The sequence below is a fragment of the Centruroides sculpturatus genome, unplaced genomic scaffold (assembly GCF_000671375.1).
Source record: "Centruroides sculpturatus isolate CEXI.00-Female unplaced genomic scaffold, Cexi_2.0 scaffold2308, whole genome shotgun sequence".
Taxonomy (NCBI): domain Eukaryota; kingdom Metazoa; phylum Arthropoda; class Arachnida; order Scorpiones; family Buthidae; genus Centruroides; species Centruroides sculpturatus.
Window position 1 is genome coordinate 30,156 of NW_019386600.1, and position 8,027 is coordinate 38,182.

Consider the following 8,027-nt stretch of genomic DNA (forward strand, 5'->3'; position numbering starts at 1 on the left):
ATCAGATATTCAGATTGACCTTTCACATCAAGGTGTTACTGCTGTCTGACACATCTCCGTTCGTCAGGATGGCAAGGTGATACCAACCAAACACCTAATTATCATCTTTAACAAGCCGACATTGCTGTCTGTTATTAAAGCAGGATATCTGCACTGTACAGTTTGGCCATACATCCCAAATGTGCTGCTTCAAATGCCAGCGGTTTGGATATTTACAAACATCCTGTTGAGGGATTGTAACTGAGATTGTAACTTAAAGGTGATGAAGACCCAAGACTACTCATAGGTATTGCCTGGGGTGAAAGGTTGGGTGAGAGAAAGGGATGAATAGAAGAGGAAAAGGGGAAAACTAAAGCGAGATAGGAAAGGGGATAAAAAGGGAAGTTTGGGCGCCTGCTTCGGTTTTTTATTGATAAAACAAATATACGAAATAAATACAAAAGATATATACAATACAGTAACAGTTGGAGCACCCTTCTTGGGTGAATACAGTAAAGAGAATATGTAACATAATGTATATGAATTAAAATTAGAAATGTAATAACGAATACAGAATTAGACAGGTCACTGTCTTTTTTTCCCGATAGTAAATAATAATTGTATACAACAGTCTTGATGAGTCTGGAGTACCAATTGAGTCCATACAGAAACAAAAAACTTGATCAGGGCTTCGAGAACACTGAAATGTATAAAATGCAGTCCTGTTGTGACTCAGCAACTGCACTTGCCAACTTGGAAAGCACTAGTTGTTAGAGTTTCGAGTGTCCTGAGCTCCGAATGAAATTGTAAAGTTCTTTGTATATGTTCTTATTCAAAATAAGAACTTCTGTCTGACAGGGCCAGTTGTGATTTTTCTGTAGCACTGTTTGTAGTAATTTATTGTGTCCTTGATCATAAGTTTTACAATAAAAAATTAGGTGAAAAGTACCTTGATGTGAACTGTTATCACAACTACAGATGGATGTATCACTGTGATGAAATCTTTCCATATATGTGAGAAAGTTACCGTGGCCACTTAAGAGTTGACTTGTAATGAAATCCACTGTAAGATGTTTCCATTGCAGCCTTTGTGGGATATTGGGAATTAATTAGAATGTAGTTTTACCGGTTAAATCTTCCTCCCATATTCTTTGCCAAGAATGTATAATAGTATTGTATATAAGAGTCTTAATTGCAATTAAAGAAATGTCACTGTATTCTGGCTCCATTTGGCTTTGTGCTGCCTTTTTCACCTGTTTATCAGCCTCTTCATTACCACTATTTCTGGTGTGTGCATGTGTCCATTGAAAAATTATATTGCTATTGTTGTTGGCCAGCTCCTGCGAGATCTGTTTCTGTAGATGTGCTTTTTTTTTTGCTGGTATTAATACGATAAAGAGCTGCTCTGCTGTCAGAACATATCCGGACACTCTTCGTTTTAAGTTCATTTGTATTGTTGATGTAGTGGAGAGCTTTCAGTATAGCAAAAAGCTTTGCCTGTGTAATAGAGCAGTGGTTGGCCAGACGAAAAGTATTGATGAAAATAGGGACAGAATTATTTTTTTGAAAGTGTACGAAAGCAGCTTTAACACCTTCCTTAGTTTTTGAGCCATCTGTATAAATGCTGTGCATTGTAACTAGCCCCTCATTATTTATATAAAAATTAATTTTTGCTTCTTTGGCTGAATGAAGATTTGGGGTCCACACTTTCCATATTTCCATGTTCAGGTCAGGTTGAAACAGATTATCAATATTTAAGTTAGGGAGACAGCCTATTTGTAGATAGTTGTGAAGATCTTTTTTCTTGTGTTCGTTGCTGAGGGAAGAAAGTATGTGCACAGTGTGGAATTGAAGTCCACCAGAGTACTGAACGTACCAGTACTCCGTGCAGTGTAAACTGTAAAGATGCCCATCCTGCGTACTCCCGGAAATGCCCTGTAAGGCAGAGATAGAAAGAAATCCAATTTGTAAAAACAGTAAACAATCTACTTTACCCAGAGGCTTGTTGCATGGTTGCTTCAGGTGCACCACTGAAAGAAAAGACTGCAGTTTTTTTGAAATCCACATGTCTCTATGGATTTCCAAACAGCTGCAAAAGTTTGGAAATCCATTTCCTGCAAGCTTTTTCCAAAAGAATCTCTCACTTCCCATGCTAAATGATTGCTAATTCAATCCAAACAAACAGAAGAAAAGGAGAGTATAAACACAAAAACACCCCTACCTAAAATGGATAATAAGTAGAAATGTAGGTTCTAAAAAAGCAAATAAGAACCCACTCAACAAAAAAAATTGAAAGCAGCTCTCTCTAAATCTAAAAACTCAGATTCAGTCTATGAGTGAGTTCTCTGACACCACTGATGAAGACAATAATGAGTGATAAAACCAGTGTCACCTTTAAAAGAAACACTCCCTGTGAGATTAAAGAGAGATACTTTTACGAAGAATGCTGCCTCAAACACACAATGGATTACAAAATAATTCAATGGAACTGTTCTGTTTTCCACAACAACTTCTCTGATATTAAACACTTCATATCACCTCTCCAATTTCTCTGCATGGCACTCCAGGGAAATCCATCTAAAACCTGGAGAAAGAATTTCTTTAAAAGGATTTGATTTCTACCGCAAGGGTGATGATAGCCATAACCATGCCAGTGGAGGTGTGGCTATACTGGTTTCTATTCTAACTACTTTTCTATGTTTAATTGTAAAAATGTTACAAATTCAACCTAAAAAAGATATTATCGTAGAATTTATCCGTCAAGAGGATTTTAAGTATGTTCGAGCATTAGGTGCAATCTATATGAGATTAGTTGGAACTTCTCTTGATTGCTACAAATATTTGGAACCATTGTATAATAACTACAGAAAACTTTGGAGATAAAACAGATTAGGAGCATTTGAAATAGTTCATATGGACGAATTTATTGATGAACTATTACATGAAAAAAGAGTTTGTGATATTATTCTACCAAGAATACAGAAAAGACAAGTTTTGGAAGAGTGTAATGATTTAGAACCTAGAATTAGTGCTCTGGATGATGATGTTGAATCAGATGACGATAAGGATCTGAGAAGAAGCTTAATGCCAGATAGACGTCTTCCACTTCATTTAAAAAGAGATGATGATAAGAATAAGAGAAATCTTTCACCACTTCATCACAGACATAGTCGAAGTAGGTCACCTCACAAACGAGGACATTCTCCACGAAGATCAAGATCCAGAGAAAGACACTGACGTTGGAGTCGTTCCGGAGAAAGGGACAGAGAGAGGGGAAAAGATCGTGAGAAAACTCGTGATAAAGACAGAAGACATCGATCAAGATCACCAGGACATAAGAAAAAATCAAGTAAACACAGTCGAAGGGAAAAAGAAAAGGATTGAGGTGAGAGAGAACGAAGAGATCGGGGAAGGGGAGTAAGTAGAGATGAGGAGATTTCTGAAGCAAATGCACTTTGTGCAAAACTTGGCTTGCCTCCATTATGACCATAGATTTTGTATATAACACACATAATAAATAAATCATAACTGACAAATGCTGGAACAAATAAACACTGCTTTGCAAGCTGTGGGAGTCAGAATTTCAATTGGAGTAACTGTCACAGTTTGTTCTATATATTTGTCACCAGATGTCAGAGTCAATGAGGATGAATCACACGCTTTGGTTGAACAGCTGCTAACTCCATTTATTTTACTCAGTGATTTCAACGGCCACAATCCAATGTGGGGCAGTTCCGACATCAGTTGTCGAGGCAGAGCCATTGAGAGATTTATAGGCAATCACCAACTGTATTAATTTAATACTGGAGAAGTGACATACTTCCACGCCCCAAAAAACTTTCACTGCCAATGATTTATCATTAGGAACTCCAAACCTGTTTTTGGCGTTTGCGTGGGAGATGGCATCTAATCCACTTTCCAGTGACCACTTCCCAATGTTTCTAAAATATTGAGGCAGAGAAAGGTGTGGAACAGCCTGTCCACCATGCTGGAAACAGCTGATTGCCCTGCATTCTCTTTTGTGGCCAATATCTCTGAGGAAATGGTGAATATTGCTGATATCAATGGTGCAGTTGAAGTTGTCACTTCCAGTATCATTCAGGCAACTGAAAAAACAATGGGGAAAACATCAACCAGATATCCAAAACATCCAAAACCATGGTGGAACCAGAATGGCGAGGCAGCATACAAACAACAAAAGAAAGCATGGGGGATTTTCAGAAGATACCCCACTGCTAACAATTTGGTTGCTTTTCAAAAAGCAAAGGCAAATGCCAGAAAAATAAGTAGGCAAAGCCAAAGGGATTCTTGGCTTTGCCTACAAACTGTCTAGCATAACATCTTCCACCAGCTCAAAAACAGTCTGGGATAAAATCCATAAAATTGATGGAAAACATGCTTCTCACTTTCTGTCCATGCTGGAAAATAATGGCACAATAATCAGTGATATACAAGGTATTGCTGATTTGTTGGGTGAAACGTATTTTTCATCAATCAACAATATTATATATACAAGGAATTTTCAGGCTTATAAAGCCCAAAATGAAAAACAAAATTTAGATATCCACTCCTCATCTAGAGGAATATAATGCCATTCAGCAGAATAGAACTACATACAGCGACTTTACGCTCGGGGAATACTGCTGTAGGCCTGGGTAAAATCCACTGTAGCATGATTAAAAATCTGTCAGACAATTTTGGATCTGTTTAACAGAATATGGGCAGAGCATAGCTTTCTTGATTCATGGAGGCTATCTGTCATTATTCCCATTTCCAAGCCAGGCAAAGATTACAAAAATGTTTCTCATTAAAGATCAATCTCTCTGATGAGTTGTCTCTGTAAACTATTTGAGAGAATGGTAAACAGATGACTAATGTTTCTCTTAGAGGAAAAGGATTACTTATCATTACATCACTAGTACTATGGATAATTTAGTAAACCTTGAAACATCTATATACTAAGTGTTTGTTAGACAATAGCACTTAATGTCTGTGTTCTTTGATATAGAAAAGGCCTATGATCATTGCTGGTGATACGAAATACTTTGTGATCTGCACCAATTTGGTTTGCAGGGTAATTTGCCAATTTTTATAAAAAAACTTCCTACAGATTCAAAGTCAGGATGGGCAACACCTTATCTAGGTCTTTCACACAAGGAGGTGTTCCTCAAGGTTATATGTTGAGTGTGACTCTGTTCTTAATTAAAATTAACAGCATAGCTAACTGTTTTCCTCCCAGTGTGAAATGACTTTCAGATCACCTGTTAGTCTAGTAACATGAGTATTACCGAGAGACAACTGCAAACTTCTCTAAATCGCATATATGATTGGTCCAAGACCAATGGCTTTACATTTAATGCAGGGAAGACCTCATGCACCCACTTTTGCCGTAGGCGTGGACTGCACTTGGATCCTGAAATTTACCTAAATGGGGTTAAAATCCCAATGGTGAATGAGGCTAAGTTTTTGGTGTTTTTTTTTCGATTAAAAACTGGCATCCTTGCCACACTTGTGCAACTTGAAGGGTAGATGTTTAAAATCTCTAAACCTTTTAAAGGTACTATGCTGCTCATCTTGGGGAGCAGACAGTTTCTATGTTCAGGATTAGGGATTGTAAATTTACCGGTAATTTGGTAAATGAAAATTAAAATATTGGTTTACCGGTAAATTTTTTTCCTGAAAAACAAAATTAAGGTGATAAAAAATGTAAGTCATTTTGATTTCCATTTTACATTTTTTATTTCAAAGATATAGAATATAAAAATTAAACTGTTATTCTAAACAAACTACAATAATAACTTTTAGAAACAGAAATAAAATAATACAGAATAATAAAAATTCAACAGAAATAATATATAGTACCTAATACCTTTTATTGATTACCATATTTAAAAAAATAACTTTTTAAGAAACTTAAATTATTTAAAGTCTTATCTCCTAATTTTGATCTAATTTTTGTACAAAATAATCCAGGTTAGGTTTTTAGACTTTTTCGGACAGCATCTTTAAGTAATAAAAATCTTTTCAGCATGTTTAGTAAGCTATTCCACCTGGTTCTACAATCTAAAATTAAAGTTCTCTAAATCGCATATATGATTGGTCCAAGACCAATGGCTTTACATTTAATGCAGGGAAGACCTCATGCACCCACTTTTGCCGTAGGCGTGGATTGCACTTGGATCCTGAAATTTACCTAAATGGGGTTAAAATCCCAATGGTGAATGAGGCTAAGTTTTTNCCTGCGGGTAGAGGGAGAGGATTAAGGCTTAACCTGAAGAACTGGTTCTACTGTACTATTTTAGTAACGGGCTTATCTGCTAGTCTCGAATAATTTTTTAATCTTCAAACGAGCAATTATTTATTGTGACATTGTCAGGATGTCGGACTGCAATTTTGAATCATATTCTTAATTTAGAATAGAATAGAATAGAATTTAGTAGAATAGGACAAATCTAACTTTTAAATAAACACACTTAATGAAGTCTTTCATAGTGGCACAAGAGCGCATTTTAAAAATTCAAGGACTGCGATCAGTACGAAAACATTAAGAATGGCCGATTTAGATTATTTGAATAAATTAAGCATTAAAACGCAAATAATTCGTAAATTTTCATTAATTATAATAACGTGGCTGCAGACCGAAAGTGTGGTGATTAAGGTCCTCATCTTAACGTTGCAGGGAAACAGAATCAAATGCTGGCGATCAGTTCGTAAAATTTTTCATGGGCCCTAAATTTTTAAAGTATCAGCTAGGTCATTTATTGTTTCTTTCCTCTCGGCCATCCCATTGTGTTTCTGTCCAAATCCGAGGAGTCTGGAGTTCGGCCAGAACTATAATGAAAGAACGAGTTCAAACGCTTTCTCGGCCTACCTGTGGCTAAGCTGTTCCGTTTCCTGAACGCCTAAATAAGAGCCAGTTACCCTTAAAAACCTCCCGGAAGGCATCCCCCTAGGCAGATTGTCCAAGTGTTGCGTCGTGGTAACTAACAAAACAAACAGATCAACCCTCTTAAATAATAAAAAATTGATTGTAAATATGATTTTGATATATTCTATATTTCTTAAATCTTGAATTTTATATCTTTCTATAATTAAAATTATTGGACTTCCTTCTTTGTCCCACACACCACATCGAGGGTCATAAAAATCGTAGAAGAAACCTTGCCACCTCTTAAAGTCTTTGCCATCATTTAAACATCCAGGGGCGTAACTATTATCATTAAGCATGTAGGTATTTTACTTAAACCCATCATGAATTAAATTTAGAGTATTGAAAATCCAACGAAAAACTCTTTAAATTAACAAATGATTTAGGAATAATAGATATGACTTGTGTTATATTATTTTTAGCAATACCAATCTGAACATCATCAAGAAACTTACAAAGAAAACGTCGTGTAATTCTTAGTAATAGCATTTACTTAGTAAAGATACGCATTCAACCTACTTAACAGGTTTTTTCTCCAGTAATTTTATTATTGATAAGAAAATAAAACACGTAGTAATTTACCGGTGGGGTGTAAAGCTATGACGTCTTGCGTTAGGACTGGTATCCTTGAGCTGGTATCCTTGAGCTACATGATTGCAAGCGAGCACTACATTTTTTTCTTTTTATCTCTAAATCGCTATGCCTTATTCTTTTCAAATAATATTATAGGGGAAAGTGGTGCAAGATGGGACCGTGGGGTAGACGGGGACTTCTGTTTATGAATCAAACTGATCCAAGATTACTCTGATCGTTCAAATCGTATATACGAACGAACTATAGCGATCTGATCATTCGATATAGGTATACAAACACTATCTAGTATCAACTGAATCGCGATCAAACTAATCCGAACGGAGGATAGGATCTTTCCGATCGGATAAAAAAAGATTAAAGATGGATACCAAAACGGTTAAAGTCAAGCGTATAGTTGACAGCGAAGAAATACGTTTAACGGTCGACGATTAAAAGTAGTATACTTAAAACTTATAAATGATAAGTAAAAACATTATTATTAAAATATCCGATAAAACTGAAATGAAAAATTAAGTATTGAGAGAAA

At 36.0% G+C, this 8,027-nt stretch overlaps 1 pseudogene; it reads left to right on the top strand.

Annotated features, from left to right (window-relative positions):
- The first annotated feature begins 2,457 nt into the window (after positions 1 to 2,457).
- LOC111615399 lies at positions 2,458 to 5,705 on the top strand (annotated as a pseudogene).
- Positions 5,706 to 8,027: the final 2,322 nt, after the last annotated feature.